The sequence below is a fragment of the Protopterus annectens genome, chromosome 8.part0, assembly GCF_019279795.1.
Source record: "Protopterus annectens isolate FY-2018-M chromosome 8.part0, PAN1.0, whole genome shotgun sequence".
Classification (NCBI taxonomy): domain Eukaryota; kingdom Metazoa; phylum Chordata; order Ceratodontiformes; family Protopteridae; genus Protopterus; species Protopterus annectens.
In genome coordinates this window covers 727,565,715-727,592,660 of record NC_056741.1, presented here as the reverse complement: position 1 = coordinate 727,592,660, position 26,946 = coordinate 727,565,715, and the positions used below count along the sequence as shown (strand labels likewise).

Below are 26,946 nucleotides of genomic sequence, written 5' to 3'. Positions count from 1 at the left end.
AACCTTGTAAACTGCAATAGCCCTGCTACGCTCGGGCTCTCTTCGCTGCCCTCCCTGCCCTCAATTCCCTCCCGCCCCCAGTACCTCTAAATTTATAGTACTATAGCCACTCCCCCACTTTCTAGATCCTATCTGCTTTCATCTGGGATAATTCCACCCACCCACATTCTACTACCTACATTTTAATAGCACCTATTAGCTTTCATCTGGCATTCTCCCATCCCCCTTCCAGTACCTTTACCTCACCACTCTATCTTCTGGTGTTGGATCACCAGGTAAAACAGTTCCTTAACTCACTAGCTGAATCACAGATAATGATATACTCCTCTTTACTACCCCTCTTGTTCACACCATACCTCCTTACCTTGTATGAAAACCAGTTTCTCACTGGATTTCAGGTCCCAAAAGGCCATACTATCACCCCAGCTGTAAATCCTTCCACCTTCAACCATACTTACAGTACCAGATCCTATCCAACATCTTGTTCAGTCTATCAACATCTCAACCCCAGGCACATTAGCTCTAGATCCAAACACTACCAGAAACTAATAAACAAATTCCTGAAGTTCATCACCAAGTGCAGACTCAACCTAATACTTGGTGATGATATTCACCCCAACCCTGGCCCACTCACTTCAGATACACATACCCCCTCTACTTGCAATCTAAGCTACAAACCTACAATTAATAGGCCAACTAACTCTCTCCTAGTCTGTCATCTCAATATTACAAGCATTAATAACAAGGTACATGAACTGCATGCACTTCCGGATGTCCACTCCCCTGAGATTCTCTGTTTATCTGAAACCTGGTTAAAACCTAACACTAAACACAATGAAGTGTTACCACCTGGGTACAACATACACAGGCTGGATCATGCTTCGAGGAAGGGGGGTGGGGTAGCTGTACTCTATAAATCTGAGTTGAATGTCACCATAGATGTAATACAACCTCCTCAGATTAATAACTCAGAGATTCTTGCCACCAAATTGCAACTTAATAAAAATAAATGCATTAATATCATCTGTATGTACATTCCCCCAGGTAACAATATATCTACATTTGAAGATATCCTACAATGGCTATCATGTCACTACCCCCAAGAAACCCTACTACTTGGAGACTTTAACATAGACTGGGGCACCTGTTCCTCAGAATCCCCAACCACCCATATTAACCTGCATGCATTTACACAAATCATATCCACCCCTACCAGGATAGGTAAACTCAACCAAAAAGAAAGTATACTTGACTGGGTACTCATAAACAGTCACCCCCAACTGTACACCTCTGGTACCCTCCTTAATGGCCTAAGCGATCACCTTCTCACATATGTAATTGAGCACAAAACCATTAATTCCCAACAACCCTTACTCAGAAAGATTAGAAACAATAAAAACTTTGACCCTGCCAAATTCCAACAAGAACTAAACTCATGTAATTGGTCTATTCTAAAACACCTCCCCTTAGAGGAAGCAGTAGCATACTTTAACAACAAATTCCTTGAGATCCTTGATTTGCATGCACCTGTTCGTTCAAAGAGAACCAAGGCAAAAACTGCACCATGGCTTTCTATAGAGTCTAAACTCAAAATTACCCTTAGAAACAAAGCATGGGCTTTATGGCGTTCTTCTAAAGACCCTCAAGATCACATTAAATACAGGCAATCCAGGAACGAAACCAAAAAATCAATTTTACAAGACAAAAAACAATACTACTGTAATTTACAGACAGTAAATCAAAATAACCCTCAGACATTTTGGGCAGGTTTAAATAATCTACTACATCCTGGACAAACTTCAACCCCAATCCCTGCTGCTACTATTGATAAAACCCCTGAAGATGTTTCTGATAGTTTTAACCAATTCTTTACTGAGACAATTCAAACTCTAGCTAGCCAACTACCTCCTAGCTCCCCTGGTCCTGAAAGTAGCACCCCTAGAAACCAACTCGCGTTCAGCTTCCAACCAGTCGCCACTTCACTTATCCGTACCTTGATCAAAGAATTAAAACCCACTACACTTTTTGCTGATCAACTCCCTGCCGAGTACCTACAAAAATCAGCTGATGCTATTGCTTACCTCGTCTCAATACTAATCAATCGAACCATAGTAGAAGCTAAAATTCCCACCATCTGGAAAATATCCTATGTAATCCCACTTCACAAAGGAGGCAGCTCTACTAAATTCTACAATTATAGGCCAATAGCTATACTCTCTCCACTTGCAAAGATTATGGAAAAATGTATTCATAGACAACTCATGCACCACCTAATCCAAAATTGCCTTATGGCAGACACTCAGCATGGCTTCCGTCCTCATCACAGCACTACTTCAGCCCTCCTAGCCTTTACTAACACCATAAACCATAATCGCAACAATAATTATATATCCTCAGCCCTCTTTTTGGATCTTTCCAAGGCATTCGATATGGTTGATCACCAACTTTTAATCCACACCCTGCAAACATTCTGTCTAGATACTGGAGTCCTCCAATGGTTTCAATCCTACCTGAATGGTCGACAGCAGGCTGTCCTCTGGCAGAACAAACTCTCTAAGCTTCTACCTAATACCCTTGGAGTACCACAAGGCTCTATACTAGGGCCCTTGCTGTTCTCCATCTTCATTAACGACCTTTATACTGTCATCCCAAAAGTCAGCTGTATCCAATATGCTGATGACTCTACTCTGATTTGCTCAGCCACATCTCCAGTAGAGTTATGGTCAGCTACCCAGACCACCTTTAATACAATAGAAAACTGGCTTTTTGAACATCGTCTGATCCTAAATCCCAAAAAAACTAAAATGCTGTTATTTTCACCAACACATAGGTCTATCGCTTTCACCTTTACTATAAAATCAAATGATGGCACAATAATCTCCCCTGACCTATCTACAAAACTATTAGGTGTCATCATAGACAATAATCTAAAATTTGACCTACATGTTAACCAAACTATCAAAACCATCAATAAAAAACTAGGGTCACTTTACAGAATAAAAGCCTTCCTAACCCCTCCAGCTAAAATTGCCATAGCTCGCTCTCACCTTCGTTCAACCCTTCTGTATGCATCCCCTCTACTCTTGAATTTAAACAAGACTGTCCTTAACAAACTCTCAATTTGCTACAACCACATTACCAGGTTTGCCACTGGGCTGCCTTTTAGGACACATCATTGCATCAATCTAAATCAGCTTGGGTGGCTTGAACTACCCAGCCTAATCCAGTATAACCAACTGATTATGGCCTATAAAATCCTCTATAATCCGGACAATACTCCTGCACTTAAAAATATTATCACCCCCTATAACAATCCTAGACCGCTTTGATCCTCTAACAAACTACTAATTCGGACTAGCAAAATTAATAACACAGCCGGTGATTCTCTCTTTGCAAACTCTGTAAGTAGATCCTGGAACTCTCTTCCAGCTGATATTACCTTACTTTCCACCTTAGGTCAATTTAAAACTAGACTCAAACAACATTTGTCACTTAACTGGCTATGTCAATGTATCAAGCCTGGCTAACTCTCTCTAGAATGTGTAAAAATCTGTTAACCAGTTTACTGTGTAATTTAATTTAATCCTGATCTTGTGCTCAGGATTAATTGTAACCTGTGGAACTTGTTTAACTTGCTTACTTATGTAATCTCTGTAAATAGTCTGTTTGTAATATGTAATGCTAGTATTATGTAATGCTGTATCTGCTTACCCTTGGAGCTTTTCTCCCCGGGCCTCCGCTGAAAATGGATATGCATCCAGTCGGACTATCCCGGTCAACAAATGTAAAATAAAAAATAAAAATAAAATAAATGTAGAGATTGTGTCTTTAATTTTGGGCCAAATAATGATGTGCCATCAAAAAGTGCATTGATGAAAGAAGATTAGAAGGGCTCCACAAAGTCATACATAACTGCATCCAGGCATGTTTCCTAATGGAAATGCCTGAACCCGCCACCCATGAAGTACCTTCAGCTGCATGTGAGATAAGTCTCATGGATGAATTAAAAATAGATTGAAGGATAGTCAACTGTGAGGAAATGGTACTTTCTTCCTTGAAAGATATGGTCCCAAGGAGAGATTTGGTAAGATTTTTGATTAAATCTCCCTGAAGTCTTGTGAAATGTGCCAAATAAATCAGTGACCTAAGAGCGAAGGTTACTAAAGCATAGACACACTTCCCAAATCTGTCCAGCACGTGAGACACATTGTTAGGGGGATGGACTGAGGAACTCTGTTCTGCCATTTTTTTTCTCATGGCTGCCACAACAATCATAGCATCAAAAGGAACTCCTTTACTCCACTGTGATTGATATTTAGGTGGTGCAAGGATCTATCTGGTATCTTGAGTGTAGGCTCAACTGTATCTGGTTCCTTCCACACCCACTGAGAGACTAAATCTATGAGCTCATTGGCGGGCAGTATCAAACAGGAGGTATAAGGGCCAGACCCAAAGACCTCCAGAAACACTGATTCCTCTTTGGAAGAGTTATCAGGTGACAAACCGTCCTTTTGTTTGAGGAGCTCTAAGATGTCTCCAAAGGAAACATCATCAGGTGGTGACCTGGGGAACCCTTCCCTCTCATCAAAATCAGTGTCTTCAGTGACTGATTGTTGTAGAGAGTCCAACTGCCTGCTTTTGCACGTCCTCTTCCCAGGGACCTCCTTGATGGGAGGCTCCAGATAGCTATCAGAAGAGATAATGATAGCCTGCTGAGAAGTCTAGAGACTGGTTTGGCCTGGCTATCCCAGTGAAATAGACGCACTGGACACAAAATTGAATGAGAAAGGGAAGTCAGATTTGAAGAGTGCAGAGCTGTCTGAACTCTTGGCATAGAGAATACTCTCTCCACTACCTCAAAAGTGGAGTGCCTAGGAGAAGCAGAAACCAAAGGATCCGACAAAGCAGGTTTGCAGATTGTCGGCTTCTGCTGTCCCATAGGCAAACCACCTGAGGAGGGAGTCAGAGTCAAGGTTTTGAATGCCTATGCTCTGACAACTTCAGATTTGACTTCAACATCCCAGAGCCAGCGCCAATCCTACGGCTCCGAGAGTCGTCCGGCTCTGAGGTACTTGGGGCCGGACAGCTCAGAGAAACCATCAGAGTCGAAGATACCAATATCTTCAGATCTGAAGAAGATGACTCCAAGGCTTTCAGATCCAACAGTTCCAAAACCAAAGCACAGATCAGAGAAGCAGTTACTATAGAAGCAGTGGATCTATGGAGGGTTACTAGACCCGATAGGGTTGGAGCCAAAATGACTCCCATTTGAATTTGCATCCTGAGGAACTTCCTTATCATCCTAGCCACATCTGCCTCTGATAGGCTCCTGGAAGACCAAAGAGAGGAAGCAGTAGAAGAAGGCCTCAAATGATGATGGAGAAATTGTTCAAGAAAGGGTCATGGAAGCCTGGAAGCGATCGGCTGTGATATTAATGGAGGAGAATGGATCCGTGGAGATCTTTTGGATCTTAATTTCAGATCCGGCATACTCAGATCTAACGTTTTCACAAGTTTAGCCAGCAGCTCCGAAGATGAAGTTAAAGTTGAAGCAGAAGGGTGTTCTGTGGATCTCTTACTTGATTTTGTGGCCATAGAGTCACCCTTTTATTCTTGTCTTTTGGGGGGGGTTGAGCCTCAGCAGCTGTTGAGGAAAGTTTTGAGGGAAGTAAACCCCTGAGGATCATTTTATTTTCCCTATCTATAATATCGTGGGAGATGAAGCCCTTGCATATGTCACATTCAATGTCTAGGTGTTTAGGACCTAGACAATAAACACACTCAATGTATGGATCTAAATTGGGGATATTATGCCTACACACCACACATTTCTTAAAGCTGGACAGCTTATTTGACATGTTTGAAGAATTAAGTCCATGTAAATAAAAAAAGATAGCTTTTTTAAACTAGAGAAGACGGAAAGAAGGAAAAAGGGAAAGAATTACCAGCAATGGTAATTTAGAGAACTATATCAGTACAGGAGGAAAAAGGGAAAAGAACTACCAGCAATGATATTTACAGTACTCAGGGAGTATGAGAAAAAGGACTACTATCTGTATAAAGGGTTTAAGGGAGGAAAGAGTAAGAAGTAATAAATAAAGAGTAGCTAAAGAAGTTTAACTTACTGACTAATGAGGACTAATTGAAGAAGATGAACCCAAAGCTCAAGAGCTCACAATCTACTTCTGATCGCAATGGCGGCAAACGAGATCTGAGGGATGTTAGGTTGGTTGGGAATTATGGGTAAAGGGAGGAGCTCGAGAGTTCAAGTATTCTACAGTCTGGAAGAAGTGGCGCAGTGGTTCCAAACCCAACTGTTGAGGTATGAATGAAAATGGCATCATCAAATGTTTTAAACGTGTCCAGCCTGATTATTTCTGGATTTGTTCCTGATTTGTTGAGAGCTATGTCTGCAGTCAAGACTTGGGGAAAGGCTGATTAAAAATGTGGTTTGTAGAGTATGGTTGCCAACTTCACTTGAATGCAGGGAGGTTAAGCAGCATGGTAACTGGATAAAATATTCACTCTTACCATTCTAGACTGCTCTTCATAGATTTATAGGAAACTTCATCTCCTTGAGAGCTCCAGTGATAGCTTACACCAATTTGCTCACATAGTATTTCTGTTAAGAGTAGTCTGCATGACATTTTTAAAGTCCACCAACACATAACACTCCCAAAAAATGTGTTCCCAGTTCAGAAAGTTAAGAGATATGCTCACCATACTCAATAGACACAAAAATATAGCACTCTGCAACAGCAGTGAAGGATACAACTCAACTGGCAAGATTTTTTTGCTCATATTTTAGTCTGCATCTCCTAAAATGCATGGTTTTCTATCAAATCACTGAGGATTGCAGTCACTGAATGACAGACATTTGGGTTTTAGACTTATTACCCCTCAGAAAATGCAGGTTAATGCAAAATATGTTATTCTTGTTGCAACTTTCTAATTTTAAAAGACCATTTTTTTTTAATATGGCCCTAGTTTGGGGTATCTGTCCCTGATTCTTGCGTTAAGAGATATGTGGTGAGGAATTAACAAACTATTTTCAAAATGTGATCTATTTAGTGAAGTGCAGTCCCTTCACCATTTACTGGAATTCTGTTTCGAAAATCTCAAATCCCTAAAGTAAATGGCAACTGAGATGAATATTACCATTGTGTTTGTTTTTTTGCTTTCAGTATGTCCTAAAAAACTTGGACATCATTTCTAAGTTTCATCGGAATAAGGTCATTACTTTAAAATACAAATATTTTAGCGACACATTTTCATTATATAAATATATAGAGAGTGAAATGAGACGTTTTTTATCTGAAACTGTGTACTGTCATTCAAAAGAAAATGTCGGAAATTCAAACAGAAACGTACTTCTTTGGAAATAAGGCGATTTTTTCAAAACTGCACAATTACTGATAGTTACAGAAACTCAGAACCTACACATTTTTAAATAAATTCCCCAACGTCGACCCCCACCTCCTCATAACCTCCCCGCAAATACGCTGTTTATTAAAGTAAGCATTAAGCACCTCTGGGTAATTAGCACTTTCCGCACACTGCATGTGTACTCCCACATTCCGTATTTGTAGCCAAACAGGGCGACACCATTTAACATCCTGTTTTACACCCCTCCCCTCACTGGAAGTAAGCGCCAACCCAGCTGAAAGATAACTGCCCTATGCGTTTTTGCACCTCACTCGTATGTTTCTGTACAGCTGTAAAGGGATAGGAACTCGCTGGATGGTATGCAGTATTATCTTCTTTCTGGTGTTGTATCTGTTTATGTTAAATTATATTTGTCAACGAGAAGAGATGCAGAATGTCAGTTGGCTGATTAGTTTTGTTTGTTTACTTTTTCTTGTAAACATTTTGTTTTCGGTTGAGATGTTGTATTAACCTGATTGGAAAGAGCTAGCTAAAGCATCCTGCTGAGGCAGCTGGTTAAATCCCACGCAAAGCAGACACCCATCGTAGTCTGTGAAAGTGAAAGGACTTGCGTATTTTTACAATATTCCACAAGAGAGTAAAGTGGTTGGTAGAAGTTGGGTTGCTACAACCCTCTCTCAGAAAAGAAAGTTGCAGTTCAAGTTATGAGTTTGTAGACACCCAACACCGATTTCTCCGGCCATCGGCACCGCTGATCTCTAACAAGATATGTAACTGAAAGTAATCCGGACAATAGTTGATATTTTTTGTTGTTGTTAATGAATGTGCTCTTGCACAGTTCGCTTTCCAGGTGTATTGTGACATCATGTGTACCTGTCACCATTTCACCTGCTTTCTTATCAGATGTAAACGCACCTTTTAGTAGAAAAACTGGACTTGTAAACTAAAATTCAGGGTGAACGTAAAACACCTGCTGTACAGAGTACATATAGAGCTGTCTGTTTATTAACCCCGCCCTCCGTATGCCTTTCTGGTATTTAAATTCGAGGCTAGCATGGCAGTCAATCCATAACCAGGATTTGTAAGGAATTAGCTTTTTCATAATATGTGTCAGTATAGCCAGTTTGATGATGTTTACTTATTTATTTGGGTGGCAAATATGTAGTAAAGCTGCATAGTCATACCAGTTCTGCTTTTTTTGGAGGGGGGTCAGCATTCCCTTCATCGTTATTTTCCCTTTTGTAGTGATTGGTCGACACTGTTTAGACTAGAGTGACAACTAAGAGTGTTAGATCAGAAGAGTAGATATCGCAGTTACTCTGCTGTAAAATAAAAGTACAGTTGTGTAAGCAAACTTACCATAACAGTAGATGTTCAAATAATCACTGCTACAGTAGCCTAAGTTATAATCCTGCCAAGGATGTAACTGCTGGCCAGCTACCAAAGCTTCAGGGCACCTTTCCGCTGCTTAAACATTACCTCGAGCTAAGCTAACTAAAAGTCAGGTTTGGGCACCAAGCCCTTCGGAGCTTTCATGCCAGCAGAGGCAGGGAGGCTAAAACCTTAAGAAGGGCAATGCTAGGAAAATAAATATAAATGTCCATACTGGCATAAAAACTTACAGAAGTAAGGGGGTGGAGGGACAGAGCGGTTGCTGTAGCAGCGATCATTCCAAGATCTCCTTGTATGTGTAAGTTTACTTACACAGCTGTGTAATGCTCTTCATAAGGATCAGTGTTGTGGTAGCTTAAGCTGTATGGTAGATTACCATAGTTTAGAAAGACTAGAGGGAGGAAGTATGAGTCCAATAGCCACTGGTGAATTGTCTAAATAAAGCCTGTCTTAGACCTGGAGAAGGAATATAGTTTAGAGTGCTTGTAAAATTGTGCACAGATGACCAAGTTGCTGCTTCTAGAATACTTAAGGAATCCCATTCTTTCCAAAAAGCCACAGATGAAGTCAAGGCCATATTAGAATAAGCCTTGACCATGCCCTGAATAGCTTTGTTGTGGTGGGTGTAACAAAAGTTAATAGAATGAGACAACCATTTGGAAATAGTCTGTATTTACGCTGGTTGTATTTTTGTCTTACTTTGATCAGAAGTTCTGAAAGATTTTAATCTGTCAAGATAGTACCCTTGTTGTCTGTGGCATCAAAGGTACAGAGTTACCTTTCTTCCATCATTTTTAGGTTCTGAAAAGAAGACAGGAAGATTGATAGCTTGGCTCAAGGTAAACCCTCATACTACTGTAGGCATAAATGAAGGATTAACTCTTAACAAAACCCTAACTTTGTGGAAAATGGGGTAAGGTTGACCCACTATGCTTGCATCTCTGATTCTTGCAGAGGTCAGAGCAATAAGAAAAACAGTTTTCCATGTCAAGAACTTCAAGTCAGGCTGCTGGTTCAAATGGAGCCAGAGTTTGATTTTCTAAATTAAGATTCCAAGGCGGAGCCACCTGTTTTTTAGGAGGCTTTGTATGCAACACCCATTTCAAAAACATTTTCACATGAGACTGAATTGAAAGATGGAGATCAATGGGCAGACATGCTGAAATGGCCGACAAGCCCTGAGCTGTAAGGCAGGCCATAGGATACTAACTCGCACCAATATTTTAGAATATTGTTTGGGAGCGGTGAAAGGTGCCCTGAAGCTTTGGAAACTGGCTGCTTTTACATGCTTGGCAGGATATAACCCATATAGTTAAATTCGGAAACTAGCCCTGAATGTGTACTTGTTATTTTCTTGTCACCAACTAGAAAATCTTTTCCATTTGCTAATATGTTTTTTATTACTAGATTTTCTTGCCTCCATTAATGCCTGCTGCATATCCTAAGAAAAATATGCTAAAAGATATTAAAACTCTGTCATCTAGGCAGTCAGTTGAAGTTATTCAGCATGTAATAAACGCCCCTGGTCTTGTGTGAGTAAATCCAGTCTGTGAGGAAGCTTTTGGTAATTGCCATTGGTCATATCCAAAAGAAGGGCAAATCACTGTTGTCGGAGTCACCACAGTTTTCTTTAAGGAGTCCTTCTGAATCTTCAAAATTACCCTGGATATTAATGGAGATGGTGGAAAAGCACACAGGAACATAAAGGAGCCCTGGAGCAGAATTTTGCCAACTGATTAACGCAGAGGCAAAAAGATCTGTTTGTGATATTCCCCACAGATGGATCAAATCTTGGAAGACCCTTTGATTCAGTTTCCATTCATGAGTGTGTTCTGGCTCTGCTCAGCTTGCCTGCCATACAATCCTGTGTACCTTTAAAGTAAGATTGTGCTGAAAAACTGTATCCCAGGTTGTCATGTTCAGTTTGCATACACTGTAAGAGCTGGTTCCCCTTGCTTGTTTATGCTCGAACAGGAGGGGGGGTGACAGACCTGGATTCTGAGAAATATGGTATCTCCACCACATATTCTCCCTTTTCATAAATTAAAAACTTGAAATCTAAAAATTCATGATTATGTTGATGTTGAGACCATAGAGATTTCAGATTCTGTTGGATTTTTCTTTTCATTTATTTATTTTTATTTTATTTTATTTTACATTTGTTGACCGGGATAGTCTGACTGGATGCATGTCCATTTTCAGCAGAGGCTCGGGGGAGAAAAGCTCCAAGGGTAAGCAGATACAGCATTACATAATACCAGCATTACATATTACAAACAGACTATTTACAGAGATTACATAAGTAAGCAAGTTAAACAAATTCCACAGGTTACAATTAATCCTGAGCACAAGATCAGGATTAAATTAAATTACACAGTAAACTGGTTAACAGAGTTTTACACATTCTAGAGAGAGTTAGTCAGGCTTGATACATTGACATAGCCAGTTAAGTGACAAATGTTGTTTGAGTCTAGTTTTAAATTGACCTAAGGTGGAAAGTAAGGTAATATCAGCTGGAAGTGAGTTCCAGGATCTACTTACAGAGTTTGCAAAGAGAGAATCACCGGCTGTGTTATTAATTTTGCTAGTATGAATTAGTAGTTTGTTAGAGGATCGAAGCAGTCTAGGATTGTTCTAGGGGGAGATAATATTTTTAAGTGCAGGAGTATTGTCCGGATTATAGAGGATTTTATAGGCCATAATCAGTTGGTTATACTGGATTAGGCTGGATAGTTCAAGCCACCCAAGCTGATTTAGATTGATGCAATGATGTGTCCTAAAAGGCAGCCCAGTGGCAAACCTGGCAATGTGGTTGTAGCAAATTGAGAGTTTAAGGACAGTCTTGTTTAAATTTGAGAGTAGAGGGGATGCATACAGAAGGGTTGAAAGAAGGTGAGAGCGAGCTGTGGCAATTTTAGCTGGAGGGGTTAGGAAGGCTTTTATTCTGTAAAGTGACCCTAGTTTTTTATTGATGGTTTTGATAGTTTGGTTAACATGTTGGTCAAATTTTAGATTATTGTCTATGATGACACCTAATAGTTTTGTAGATGGGTCAGGGGAGATTATTGTGCCATCATTTGATTTTATGGTAAAGGTGACCTACGTGTTGGTGAAAATAACAGCATTTTAGTTTTTTGGGGATTTAGGATCAGACAATGTTCAGAAAGCCAGTTTTCTATTGTATTAAAGGTGGTCTGGGTAGCTGACCATAACTCTACTGGAGATGTGGCTGAGCAAATCGGAGTAGAGTCATCAGCATATTGGATACAGCTGACTGTTGGGATGACAGTAGGATGACATTTAGAGTTTTGAAAGAGGAATCCTGAGTATCATGGATGCCATGAGACCCAGAATCATGAGGAGTTCTTAGCTGAGACAGAAGACTGAGAAGAAAACCTCAGTAATAGATGTAAGTGCAGATCTATATTTTTCCTAAGGGGAAAAAACTGTTTGAACTGAGGTGTCCAGGAGACACCCCCGAAAAACAATGTTGTGAGAAGGTTTCAGAAAAGCCTTCTGAAGGTTTTATTGGAACATTGTGTGTAGAAGATCCCTTACCCAACTAAGAGATTCCTAACATTTTGAAAAAAAACTCTACAAAAATAAGCAAGCCACCTAAGTAAGGAAAATTTGTGTACCTTGAAGCTGCAGTAAGCTATCACAGTAGATGGACACTTCATGAACACTCTCGGAGCAGTAGATAGTCCAAAGGGTAATGCAGAGAACAGATAATGTGATCCAGACATAGAAAACCTAAAGCTTTGGAAATCTGTATCTAGAGGATTGTGATCATATCACTAGGAAACTGAATTAGGGGATAGCGGGTACCAAATTGCAAAGTGACAACATTTTGAACTTGAATACTCTCACAAACAGATTTAGAAGGGAATGATCCAGGACTAATCTCCAGTAACACCTGAAAAGATGGGAGAGACTTCCACTGACATCTGTACCCTTAATGGATTGCTCTCAGATTCCATCTGTCTGAAACAATCTGTTGCCAGAGAGAGAACTGGAGGTTCAGACTTTCTGGAAGGGTTAAGGTACTGCCAGGGTGAGAAAGGGGAGGGAAGTCCCTCATATAGTCATTCAGACTTGTTAGATTGTATTTTATGCTTTTTAAACATGTACTTGCCATTAGATTGTTAAGGACTGTTCATACTGCCTTTTAAAGAAAGTTTTATAGTGAGCATTGAATCTTACGGTAAACTTGAGAAGGTGGACTTTACAATTTGAAAGATTCCTTCAATCATCTTCCTTCCCTCATCACACATTTTAATTACCTCAGTAGCAGAAGTTCCAGTAACTAGTTCTGTCTCCAAGGGGGATTCAAAATGTGATTTTTGGCATCGTCTGGGGGATTTACGAATACACCCAGTCAAACCTCTTCATAAGAATTCCAGTAGCAGCAGCCCTAGAGGGGGCATCAGCAGAATTGTATACATATTCCAAACAATTAGTGGTCACTTGAGACACAGGAGAGACCAAGTTACACAAAGCAGGTTTCTCTTCACAAGATGAAACAGATGCCAGAATATTTCTCATATTCTCACAAGTGGCAAGCAAATGACAGTTGAGAATTCTAAACACAAGTATTCAAGTATAATTTACTATTCCCAAATTTAGGAAAAGCATTCCCATCCTTCTCAGAAGGAGCAGGATTGGAATGAACTAAGTGTTTAGCAGCAGCTAGATTCACTAAAACAATAGGTGGTACATCAGATCTTGCATAAAACTTAAAAGATTGTCTTTGTATGGTCTAGCTGTTTTTTAAGGGCAGCATGCTGACTCTCTGGGAAATTGTGGGCTGTGACAAAAACATCCTACAAAGCAAAGAGAACAGGAGGAATATGGGCAGTTCAGGAAATTCTAGTTATTGCAAATCATACTTTCTGAGAGACATTACTGTTTTCTCACTGAACCAACTGATTCATTCTATAAGTAGTGTGACGCCGACACACTGACCCAGTAATCAAGGAGCCTCAATCCTCACCACTAGCAGCAGTAAGAGGCATCCACATTGGGAGAGATATACACACACAGTAAAGTACAATTTCCCTTGAGAGCATACAGAGATCAGTCAGTCTGGGGTTGGTTTCTCCCTTTCTCTCCAGATCCCCAATAAGACTCCCCACTGGCACAGCTGTAGAGTGGAGTCCTTAGCCAGGGTTCCAAGCAAAGTCCTCACAACACTCCCTCTGTCCAACCAGTGCTTCATGTCCCTGCCCAAGTAGCTGACACATGTGCGCGCACACACACACACACACACACACACACTTTGAAATATGATTTATATACAACCACACAGACACTTCTGGGGAAGGCTGGCACAGGTTCACTAGCTGTGCCCCTTCCGTCCAGGCTATAAGGTAGTTATCCACTGCCACCAGAACCCCTGTTTATTAGCCACCAATAAGGCCCTTCCCAAAGGATGTCCAATTTTACTGTGCAATGTTATTATCCAATTAGTAAGTGTGAACAGAACTTTTAAGGCTTATTGGAGTGGCTTTGTACAGTATCACTATATACATGCAATGTACTCTAGAGCTTAAATTATCTCTACACAAAACAGCCACAGTTGAAAGGTTTAAAAATATTTAATAAATAATAAAACCACAAGACAAATCTCCTCATTTCAACACAGTGCTAGTCAAGAGTTCCGACATCACAGGAAAATGCTTAAAATAATACAGTAGAATAGTCTGACATAAATATAGAAAACAGCTAGACTAAACTTACTATTTTCTATCTATTTCTAAGAGGGGCACTAAAGTCTAAGATCTTACTTACATACAGAATAAAGACAGAGTACTAGTGAGTGGATGTTCTTCAGACAAAATCCAAAATGTTCTCTGTTTCTCTCTGAGATCTCTTAAATTGGTAATACATCACTGCTGACTCATTTTAGATTACATCATTCTTATCTGAATCTCAGGCTAACAGAAACTGAGTTTTAACATTTCTTTGATCTTGCAGCTGCCAGGAAACCACAGCAATAAAATACATTATACATGTAAAATCTAGCAATTAACTCTGGTCTCAAAACAATTGAAAGAATTCTTTAGTCCCGACATTTTGTCTCAGAGCTTTGAGATCAGTCATAGAATGCTTTACTTTATCAGCTTTCTTCCAGCAGAGTGCACTGTGGTTACACATTTGAACTTCAACATTTAACACAGTTTTCTTTACATTTGTGAAACAGCCTGTGGATTGTATTAATATTTACAATGGCATCGAATTATCTACAAAATTCTCTCTGGCTGGGCTGGCAGCTTTTCAGTTTTTCACATCCCCCCCACCCCCGAGAACTCGAGCTAGTTTTTCAACTGTCCCTTGAGAAAAGTTGCTTAAGAGGGTTAGGTCTATCTGAGTATACCTTACCCCATTCCCTGTCTTGAGAGCCCATCTGCGTTGGCGTTGCTAACACCATTGCGGTGCTGCAGTGACATATATGCTTGCAACCCTAGGCTCCATCTTAGCAATTTGTCATTTTGCTGGCTGGCTCGATGTAACCATGTTAGGGAATTGTGATCTGTAACTGCAGTGCATCTTCTTCCATACAGATAAGGCTGAAGTTTCTGCAGTTCCCACACTAAGGCTAGACATTCCTTTTTTACAGCTGCATACCAATTCCTCCATGGGTTGGAGCTTACGGCTAATATGGTTCGAAGCATCCACCTGCACAACAAATTATTTGCTGTAATCTGGGCTGGCTAACACGGGGGGTCCTCCCAAAAGCTTCTTTAAGCTTCTGGAATGCCTGCTCACATGCTGTGGTCCCTACTACCTTATATGGCCTGTTCTTCCTTGTCAGGTCTGTGAGGGGAGCAGCTATGGGACTATAACTGGGGACAAACTTTCTGTAGTACCCTGCTCTCCCTAAGAATGTCCTCACCTGCTTTTTAACCGGTGCAGGCCATGCCTGAATGGCTTCCACTTTGGCAGGTTCTGGCCTGATCTTGCCACTCCCCACTCTGTCCCAGGTAGGGGAACCTGTGCCATACCAACATTTGCTCGGCTTAATGGTCACCCCTGCCCTCTGTAGTCTGCCCAGCACTTCCCTGATATGCTGAAGGTGCTCTTGCCAGGAATGGCTGTAGATGGCAATATAATCTAGGTAAGCAAGGGCAAACCCTCCTGCTCCTTCTAGGATATGATCTACCAGCCTCTGGAAAGTCGCTGGGGTCTTTTTCAACCCAAAGGGCATCTTTGTGAACTTTTACAAGCCAAAAGGAGTCACAAAGACTGACCTTTCTCTAGCACTAGGGGTCAAGGGCACCTGCCAATAACTCTTGGTAAGATCAGTGGTGGTAAGATAGCCCCACCCAGCTGCTCTGTGGTTTCATCTGTCCTAGGCATGGGGTAAGCATCTGACTCTGTGTGACTATTTAATTACCTGTAGTCCACACAGAACCTGGTGCTGGCGTTTGTCTTTGGCACCAGCACCACTGGGGAGGCCCAGGGACTGTTGGACTCTTGTATTACCCCTAGTTCCAACATCTTCTGTATCTCCTCCCTTAGAGTCTGTTTGACCCTATAAGGGGCTTGCCTAATAGGCCTTTGGGGTTCTGTATCCACCTGGTGCTGCACCATGTGGGTACACCCTTGTTACCCAGTGAACATGTCCCCAAACTCCTTTAACAATGCTCGGATTTCTCGAACCTGGGTAGGAGATAGCTGCTGGGACATTGCTACCCCTTCCACTGAGGTGTCAGTCCGAGCCACTGAGGAGATGAAGTCACCAGATCCCCCTCAGACTTCTCTTGCAATCTACTGCAAATACTCAGCACAAGGGCTTCCCTATCATGGTAAGGTTTCATTATGTTAACATCGTACAATTTGTGCTCCTGCCTAGTAGTTCGACCATGTAGTTAACATCACTTACCTTTCTTACCACCTTGTAGGGTCCCTCCCAAGCAGCTTGTTGTGTCTGATAGGAATGAGAATCATTATTTGCTGCCCTACAGCATACTCTCTCTAGCTTGAGCATTCCTGTCATACCATACCTTTTTCTGCTGTTGAGCTTCTGCCAGGTTCTCCTGGGCCAAGCCCAAAGGTTCCCTGAGCCTAGTCCTGAGGTTTAGGACATAAGCCACAACAGACTCCTTGTGAGATTCACAGTCACCTTCTCACTCATCTCAAATTAAATCTAGAGATCCCCTCACCCTATGCCCATACAACTCAAAGGGTGAAAAACCTGTGGATTCCTGGGGAACCACTCTGTAAGCAAACAACAGATGGGGCAAATATTTGTCCCATTCCCTCTTAAACTGGTCTGCAAATGCCCGTAGCATGGACTTGATTGTAGAGTTTAACCTCTCAACAAGACCATTAGTATGGGGATTGTAGGGGGTGATCTTCAGGTGCTTCACCCCACAGTACTTCCACAGACAATCCAACAGGTCTGACATGAAATTGGCACCTCTGTCAGCCAATATTTCTTTTGGGAAACCTACCCTGCCGAAAATCTCTAACAAAGCATTTGCCACCTTTTCTGCCTCAATGGAGGACAAAGCCACTGCCTCAGGGTATCTTGTAGCATAATCTACTACCACTAGGGTATGCTTTTTCCCTGTGGATCTTGGGGTACTCAAAGGCCCCACAATATCCAAGCTACCCTTTGAAATGGCTCTTCAATCACAGGCAAAGGCATCAAAGGAGCTTTCACCTTGTCTCCTGCCTTTTGATACTTCTCACAAGTCCTGCAGTACCCTGTTACATCTCTGGAAATTCCAGGCCAATAGAAGTTCTGCATAGTACGTCTCTTTGTATGTTTTATGCCCATATGACCTGTAAAGGGAATATCATGGGCTATGGCTAGATGCAGCAGATGGTAGGCTCTAGGCATTATCAACTATTGTATTCTCTCACCTTCTAGCCCTCCCTCAGGGGTCCACTCTCTCTATACAGTAATCCTTTGTCCCAGTATACAGATTCCCCCTTCACTTGAGAATCAGGTGCCTCACTAGCTACCTGCCTCAGGCCTTGTAATGTAGAGTCTGAGAGCTGAGCTTGTCTCATCTGTCTTTGTAACCCCTCCCAGCTCCCCTTCCACAGGAAGTCTGGCATCCTCTGACAGCGGTGCTTCACTGACAGCCTGGGTACTGCTACTCACCTCTACCTTTGCAGTCACTCTGTCCAAGGGAACATCAGTACCCACAAGCAGCTGTGGCTCACCTTCAGTCTCACTGCTACAGCTCCCTCCCTGAAGTAACAACCTCGCCAGTCCTGGCTGCAGGTATGTGGTCTGTCTGAGTCTCCCCCAGGCTACCAGACCCACATGCTTGTTTCCAAGACTGCCTGCGTGTAACTGCACAAACACATGGTACTGCCTTATCAAAATCATCCCCTATCAAGACCTCTGCAGGGATATCCTCAAACACCCCTACTTTCTGGCTTCCTTTTCCACCCTCCCAGTTAAGGTGAACCCTAGCCAAAGGTATTTGGAATGGGGTCCCTCCTAATGCTCTGACTGGAATAGACTGCCCAGGCAAGTGGTGCTCATCCATAACCATTGCAGGCTTCACAATGGTTATGTCAGAAGCTGTGTCTCTCTTAGCAGTGGCCTCTTTGCCATTCACTATGATAAGATATAACCTCTTGTGGTAGTTTGGTGCCCTTGTTGTCTCAAGACGACCTACTGTTGGCATTTTGTCTTTCCCTCTTACTGGCTTTCTCACCTTTTGTTCCCCACCTTGCCTCCATGGACATCTATATGCCACATGGCCCCACTGGTTGCATTCAAAACATTTAACCCTTGGTCCTGGACATGTACCTGGACTATTGACTTCCCCTACTACTGACATATTCTGTTGGGGCAGTCTGGGCTGCTCACAATGGGTTCCTTTAGACCCATGAGCAGTACTGGGGACCCCTTTCCTGTGCAGGGATGCCCTACTTGCTAGGTATAGGTCTCCCTTCTTCCCCAACTCATCTGCAGTAGCACATTGTCTGTCCGCTAACCAACATCTTCATGTCCTGAGGCAAAGCACAAAGGGGTTGTTCCCTCACCAAAGGTCAGCCAGCCCTTCAAAAGTGGTGACCTGACATCCACTCACCCATCTATGAAAATAAGTGCTCAGTTCAGTAGCATATTCATACACACTTTCATCTGCCTTGCGTCTATCCTCACAAAACATTTTCCTATAAGCTTCAGATGTTGTAGGTTCATAGGTTTATACTAGGCTATCTGCCCTAAGGCATTTATAAGCCTAGCCCAAATTTTTGTGGCTTACGCCACCCCTTATATGAAAAAACACTGTGCCCATTAGTTTGTTGTGCCTCTGTCCAGCAGTGACACAGAGATGATTCCCGGGATAAACCTACGATCTCCCATCCACAGGTCAAGATTTCTCTTGAACAGAGCCAGCGAGGTGCTCTGCCTCACATGGACCGGGATTTTATTCCACAGCATAGGGGGTCTCTGAGTGATAAATCTATCCCTCCAGCACGTCCTATTTATATCCGTGCTAAGGTTTAAGTTGCTTGCTCTAGTGGTTTTGGTGGATTTGGATTTTTTGAGATGGAGCATGTCCATTAATTCCGGGTTGGACATGGCCTTGTATGTCAGGCACATGTCACCTCTGAGCAGACGGTATGCAACTGAATAGAGCTGGAGTTTCTTCAATCTGGCAGCATATGACAGATTTTGGAGTCCCTTTATCCTTTTGGTGAGGAACTTTTGGGGTCTCTCCAATTGCTGCAGATGTCTGGTGAGATGCATCCCGAATGGGGCATTGTACTCGATCATTGGTCTGATAAGTGAAGAGTACAGGGGAACAATTACCTCACTAGATCTGGATGTGAATCCCTTCATGATCAGGTGGGCAATGTAGAAGGTCTTTCTAACCACTTTAGCAACGTGAGTGTCAAAAGAAAGGCCACTGTCAACCTGGGTCCCCAGGTCCCTGATGACCTCTTCTGTGCTTAGTGGACTGCCACCTATATGGTAGCTTGGGGTTACCTTGTTTTTCCCAAAGGGTATGACTATACATTTTTTGGCGTTTAACTTCAGGCCATGGCTCTGGCACCAGCTATCTGTTTCCGTGAGTCCCTTCTGAAGGATATCCGTGTCCGATGCACTTTCCACTATGGCGCCCAGTTTGCAGTCGTCAGCAAAGTTTGTCAGCCAAAGTCCTCCCATGTTGGCCTGTACTTCTGAGAAGTAGATGCCGAACAATAGGGGGCCAAGGACCGAGCCCTGTGGGACACCACTTGTGACCGGCTTGGAGTCTGACATAGCGCCAGCAACTCAACCCTGTGGGTTCTGTCCTTAAGCCAGTTTGCAACCCATCTTGTGACATATGGGTTTACACTTAAGCTGGTAAGTTTTTCTACAATACCCGAGTGGGGTATTGTGTCGAAAGCCTTTGCAAGGTCAAGGTAGGCTGTATGGACTGCCTTTCCCTCATCAATGGCCTTGGTGACCGTTTCGAAGAAGTCGACCAAGTTCAAAAGGCATGATCTGCCCTTGACGAAGCCAAACTGGGTCGGGTCCAATGTCTGCAAGTCCCATATATCTTTGTTTATGAGCTCCATTATGATCCTCTCCATAGCTTTGCAGACTAGACTTGTTAAGCTTATGGGGTGGTAATTACCAGGGTCCGTAGAGGCACCGCCTTTGTGGAGTGGGACCACAGTTACCGTACGCCACTCCTTGGGCACGTATCCTGTGGTAAGGCTGAGATTAAACAGCTGCCTTATGTGCGGGTTTAATTCCTCATTTAGCTCGTGTAGCATACAGCCGGGGACACCATCCTATCCCATTGATGCTGTGTTTTCAGCTTTAGAGAGAGCAGCTTTCACCTGCGCATTTGAGATGTCTGGGAGGCTACACTCCGCTGGGATAGTTATCTCTACTTTAGGGGAGGGGGGTGAAGTTTGCACTGAACCTGTCTGCCAGTATGTTGGCAATGTCTGTGGGTTCAGTGATTTTTGTATCATTTTAGACTAATTCTGAGCATATCTGGGAGTTTCCACCCAGGTTCCTAACATAGCTGAAAAAGGCCTTATGATTGTCCTTTGAATCCATGGCAATTTTTCCTCTCAAAATTGGCCTTAGTTGATTTTATGAGTGCTCGTATTTTTTTTACTAATAATGATCAGGGGTGACTTCCCTTTTATGGATTTTGTTCTATCATGTAATAGCTTTCTCCTCTTATTGTAAAGTTTGTTAATGGCTGGGGTCCACCAGACTGGACGTATGCCCTTGGTGGAAAGAGTCTTGGTTTTATTTGGGATTGCCTGATCCATGCAGTCCTGGAGGTGTTCATAGAAGGCATTTGTAAGGGCTTCCGCAGCTTGGGTTGTGGTTTCCACTGGCTCTGGGGCCTTGAAGGATACCACACCAGTCTTGAGTAGTGTGAAGTTTGCTTTAGAGAAGTTCTTCACTGTGGTCTTTTTTGTTTGGGGTGGGGCGGATGTGGATTTCCAGTGAGATTAGTTTATGATCAGATCTCACCAATGAGGGATATACTTCCGTGTGGAGCATTTTGTCCCCATGTTTGTGATAATGAGATCTAGTATATTTTCTCCTCTCGTGGGAACAGTGACTAGCTGTTCCATGGCATTTGAATTTATGAACTCCAGGAACCGTTGGGCTAGAAAGTTAGGGCTTGAGTAATGTTCCCAGTCTATATTTGGGTAGTTGAAGTCACCCAATATGATGGTGTTTGGAGATACATTTATACCCTCCAGTGTCTTCAGGAAGGCTGTGTGGGGTTCCTGAGTTTGAGAGGGTGGCCTGTAGCATGCTACAATTTGTAGAGCAGTTTTGCCTATGGTTAGTTGCACCTGGATGGTTTCCGGTTGCGTTGCCACCAACCTGGAGGTGTGGGTATCCTTTATAAATATGGATACACCCCCTCCTTTTGTGGTGTGGTGCGGGTTTTGGGGCCGGAACGCATGATATGAGGTAAAACCTAATAGTGCCGGGGTGCTCTCAGGAGCCTTGAAACAGGTTTCAGTTACAGCACAGACATCGATGTTCTCCATACTGAGAAGGGCCTCGAGTGCGTGCATTTTGAGATTTAGACTTCTGGCATTGAGCAGCATTACCCTCAGTTTCTTCCCATTTTTGTTTTCTAGGGTGGTAGGTTTAGAATTTGAGCCTTGCCTAAAAAAGGCACTATGGGGTTGCAAGAGCCTTAGCCAATATCCGAATCCCAGGGGTGACAGGTGCAAGCCGTCCCTTGCAGCGTGGCTTGTCAAGCATGTCATCCCAGGCAGACAGACACTGGATCCCCTTTGAATGACACCAGACATTAAGCCAATTGTTAAAGCTGATCATCTTGTCTCTATATTGTGGCATCATTCTTGGTGAAGGAAGGATACTGCTCAGGGTCAGGGTCATACCTGCCTGGGCTACATTATCAGAGAGCTCCTCTATGTCTCTTTTCATGTAGTCCAGGGAGGTACGCCTCAGGTCGCTCACACCAGCATGGACAATGACTGTGTCATATTTGTACTTGCCGTGGAGTGACCCGAGTGCTTGTGTTATGTGGCGGATTCTAGCACCGATAGGCAGCTTACTGTGACCCTCTCCTTGTTCAGCCTGGTGAGTGGGACGTCAGTGTGTCTGACTATGGAGTCACCTATGACAAGTATGTTTGGTGTTGTATTTGGCCTTAAGGGCTGTGACTGCTTTGCACACTGCTTTTGTGGTTTATGTGTTGCTTGTGGGGTGTCTTGAGGTAGCAGTTGTTTGGGTGTCTGCTTTGGAGGCCTCTGCTGTTTAGGTAAATTTTTACTCAGAGCCTCCGAGTATGTGTTTGTGTTTGATTCAGTGGTGTGGTAGCATTATGTGAGGCTGGTTTTGTGGTGTGTGTAGTTGCCTTCTCCTCCTGTCTGATCTTGCCAGTCCTGAGTTGAGAGAGCTCAGCCTCCAGTTTGGCTAAATAGCTGCATCTCTCGCAAGTATTTGTGTTATATGGGAGGAGGAGAGGGTTGTCTGTGTACATGAGGCAGTTATAACATTGCCTCAAGATTCCCAGATTCACCAGCTGTACCGGAGAGGAGATTGACAACTGACCTTTGGACATGCTAGAATAATATTGGGAATTCCTTAATAGTTGAAAACAAGGGCCAGTGGGGAGTGAGGGTGTAGTGCTTTTAATTTGTAGTGCTGACTTATATAATTGCTTTAGTGAGCAAGTGCCAGGTAACTTGAGTGCAATGTGTTACAAGTAACTAAATGCAAAAACGACAAACAGTAACTTTCAAGTGAAACAAGGAACTAGTACAGTAAGCAATGCAGATATCACTAATGATCCACAGAAGCACTGAGAAGCCGCGTATTAGGTGGAATTAGCTTCCAGGGAAATAACAAGCAAACAAACAACAAGCATATAAACAAAGCTAGATTCAGCAGGCCTGGATCTAGTCTATGCTAGAGCAAACAAGGTTTTCCAATTTCAGTAAGATACAGTTCAAATATTCAGGCACTATAAACTTAGCTTAATAAATTCTAACAGACAATTCTTAACAGCAGTATAATCAAAAAAATCACGATTGGAAAGTTCAGACAACACAGTTACAGCTTTACCGTGGAGTAAAGGGGTCAGGAACCATACCAAGAGGCTTTGGTCAACATCATATTGTTTACATACCCTCTCAAATATATGAATGTCTTTCGGCTTTTCCCAGTTAGGGGTCACCACAGCGGAACTCCGGTCCTCTAATGAAACTATCAAAATTATCCCCCTCTGTAAACTGTGGAAGAAATGTACTGACCTTTTGTGCTTCTGGGGTACGGTTATTCCCTTCTCCATTACCTCTCTGCTCTGGCGAAGAGTGAGCATTTCTGTTTCATGCTGGTTCTGCCTCTCCTTCTCCTCGGCTTCCAGACATAGCAGTTGATCATTCTCCTCAGCATGTAGACATCTCAGTCTCTCTAATACTTCTGTTTCCAAACTCCTGGCCTCCAACAAGTCTCTTTAGCTCCAGATGGATTTTTAAGTCCTCTGCAGAAAGGTTGAGCTGTCCATTCTGAGTGTTCTACATCTCCACAGCCAGTCTGATTGTCCTCCTGATTGCTGTTTTCTGATGCAGCTGTGAACAAAGCTGCAATCATGTCTGCCTTAGTCAGGTTTCCATGCACCAGTCCCTTAACCTGGCACATCTCAGCCAACTGGCTCCTTGTCCGCTTGCTATACTCCTCTGCTGACATGCTTGCTTGCTCTCCCAGACTAACTAAGCTAACAAAATAAATAAAACAGTTGTGATCTGAACTCTGAATATTCACTGCTTGGCTGATTTAGAGTACGAAAACACCTTCAGTGATTACTGTACACAAGCTACAGGAATTCACTATCCACACCACTACAAGCCAATTGCCAACCAATTCATATGTGATGTGGATATCCCACCACTGCCAACCAATTAAAATGTGACACCCGTGCACTGACCCAGTAATCAAGGAGCCTCAATCTTCACCAGTGAGGGGGCGTCCACACTGGGAGAGATGACAAATGCACACACAGTAAAGTACAATTTCCCTTAAGAGCATACTGAGATCACAGTCCATCTGGGGTTGGCTTCTCCCTTTCTCTCCAGATTCCCAATAAGTCTCCCCACTGGCACAGCTATTGAGTGGAGTCCTTAGCTAGGGTTCCAAGCCAAGTCCTCACAGCACTCCCTCTGTCCAACCAGTGCTTCGTGTCCCTCCCCAAGTAGCTGACACACACACTTTGAGATATGATTTATATACAAGCACACAGACACTCCTGGGGAAGGCGGGCACAGGTTCACTAGCTGTGCCCCTTCTGTCGAGGCTATAAGGTAGTAATCCACTGCCACCAGAACCCCTATTTATCAGCTACCAGTAAGGCCCTTCCCAAAGTGTGTCCAATTTTACTGTGCAATATTACCCAATTAGTAAGTGTGACCAGAACTTTTAAGGCTTTTATTGAGTGGCTTTGTACAGTATCACTATTTACATGCAATTTACTGTAGAGCTTAAATTTATAGCTACACAAAACAGCCACAGTTGAAAGGTTTAAAAATGTTTAATAATAAAAACACAAGACAAATTTCCTCCAATTCAACACAGTGTTAGTAAAGAGTTCAGACATCACAGGAAGATGCTTAAAATAATACTGTAGAATAGTCTGACATAAATATAGAAAATAGCTAGACTAAACTTATTATCTTCTCTCTATTTCTAAGAGAGCGACACTGAAGTCTAGTGTCGCTCTGTATGTAAATAGGATCTTAAGGTTTAAGATCCTACTTGCATACAGAGCAAAGGCAGAGTACTAGTGAGTGGATATTCTTCAGACAAAATCCAAAATGCTCACTGTTTCTCTCTCAGATCTCTTAAATTGGTAATATTTACAATGACAGAATTGTATCTATCTGGGCTAGCAGCCTTTCAGTTTTTCACAAGTAGTTTCAGAAAAAGTGAATACTTCAAAGGGTCTGGCAGAAGCCACACACTCCTCAGAATCTGAATCGGAAATCTGTGGAAACAACATATATTCTGTACCTTCACAATAACAGAGCTTCAAGGTCTTGAATCTCTTCAGAAAATGAAGAATCCTTTTTTTCTTTAGCCAAAGACATCCATAATAGGAGGATCAAGTACCTGCACTAAACCGTAAGCTAAGCCCAGTAAATTACTCCTGTCAAGGGTCAGCAAGACAGGAGAAGACTTGCATTTCAATTTTTATTTATTTTTGGCATGAATTTCTGAAGGAAAAAGACCAGCAGTAACCTCCCTAGGGATGGGTACAACTTCCTGGCAAGATTGAGAGACATTCTCTGCCCCTTCTTCCCATGACCAACAAGAGTGTCTCTCTATCTATCTATCTCTCTCTCTCACCTACCAAGGGCACTCCAATAGCCATTGAAGATATGTTTAACCCCCAGTCAGTGGTGGCCATAGGAACTATACAAGCAGGACCCAGGGAAAAATAGAGTCCTGAGGAACTAGCTTTGGCCACCACAGAGTTGCCCACCTGCGGCTGAGGCACTTTATCAACCTGCTGTGGTGGTAAAGGCTGTTTAACAATTTTCTTCCTTTTGTGGCTGGAAGAAGGAAGATTCAAGGAACTGGTAGGTTGCTCCATGGTGAAGCCAAAAAATGTGCCTGTTTCTCTTGGAAGTCTAGCAGAAATAGTGAGTAAAACAAGTAAGTTGTAAAACAAAAAAGTAGCTTTTCCCTTGATAAAACAAAATGAAACACAATGAAAAGCAGTTTTATATACTTACCGCAACCTCCAAAAGTAAAGGAACACAAGTTTCACCACTGAAAAAATAGTTAAAAATAAGTTTTAACAACTTAAAGTAACAACTTTATTCTATATTAAATAAATAATGATTTATAGGAAAAAACTTGGTTTTCTGTCATGAAAAACAAAGTGGAAGTTATTCCACTTATCTGCCCAGCAATGGAACCGCATTAATCGACAGTTGATCCTCAAATGCCCACAGAGAAGTGCTGTGTTCAGTGTCGGAAAACCCCTGAAAGGGCTTGGCAGCAAAACCTCACTTTGGTTAATGGCTTGACTCGGTGGAAGGTGCCCTGAAGCTTTGTACGATGGCCTACTCTTATATCCTTAGCAGGATGTAATCCATATAGCTTGAATATTCCAGCAATGATCCTTATGAAGAACAGCATGAGATTCCAGTATTGCAGTTTGCTTTGACCACCAAGTTGACCATAATAATGTTTTAAAAAAAAAAACTTGTATCATTTTTTGTTTTATTTTTGGTGTCTGAGTTGCCTACTGGTCCAGATCCACTTTTTATGAGGCTGGGGAGGGGGCTTCTTTGGTCATGCAGGAGTTTTATAGCCAATATTTAGAAATCAGTCAACACAGGTGTATTAGAAATAAACACAAATTATTGTATGTTCATCAGATAGTGACAAACACATTTTCAATACAGATAGTAGTTAAATGATTGTTTGATTATTTGTTTAATTGTAACAGAAAGACATACGTTCTATACAAAATTTCCAGAGAGTGAAATAAGCCTTCAATACTTGATTTTTGATCCAGAGATGGCAGATGCTGTACTCAGTCCTGAGCTTTATAACCATGCACACAGTACCTACCAGGACTTCTCTGTTTCTTACCTGCTGGATAATATGCTTAGTCTAGGTCAGAGAATCTATGAACTGCAACAGTAACTCTTACAGAGTTTAACTTCTTGTCTCTGATTGGTAAT

The 26,946-nt window shown here is 42.3% G+C and overlaps 1 protein-coding gene across 4 annotated transcripts in view; it reads left to right on the top strand.

Moving 5' to 3' along the window:
- LOC122808998 (ras-related protein rab7-like) overlaps positions 1–26,946 on the top strand; it is an 867,514-nt gene that overhangs the window by 59,231 nt on the left and 781,337 nt on the right. For 2 of the 4 annotated variants that reach the window (XM_044080177.1, XM_044080176.1), the window contains exon 1: positions 7,607–7,743. The exons of 1 other annotated variant lie outside the window; for it this stretch is intronic. The gene's annotated coding sequence lies outside the window, so the exon portion shown is untranslated. Of the gene's footprint in view, positions 1–7,606; positions 7,744–26,946 lie in introns of those variants that run through there. One more of the 4 variants, XM_044080179.1, reaches the window with a different exon arrangement.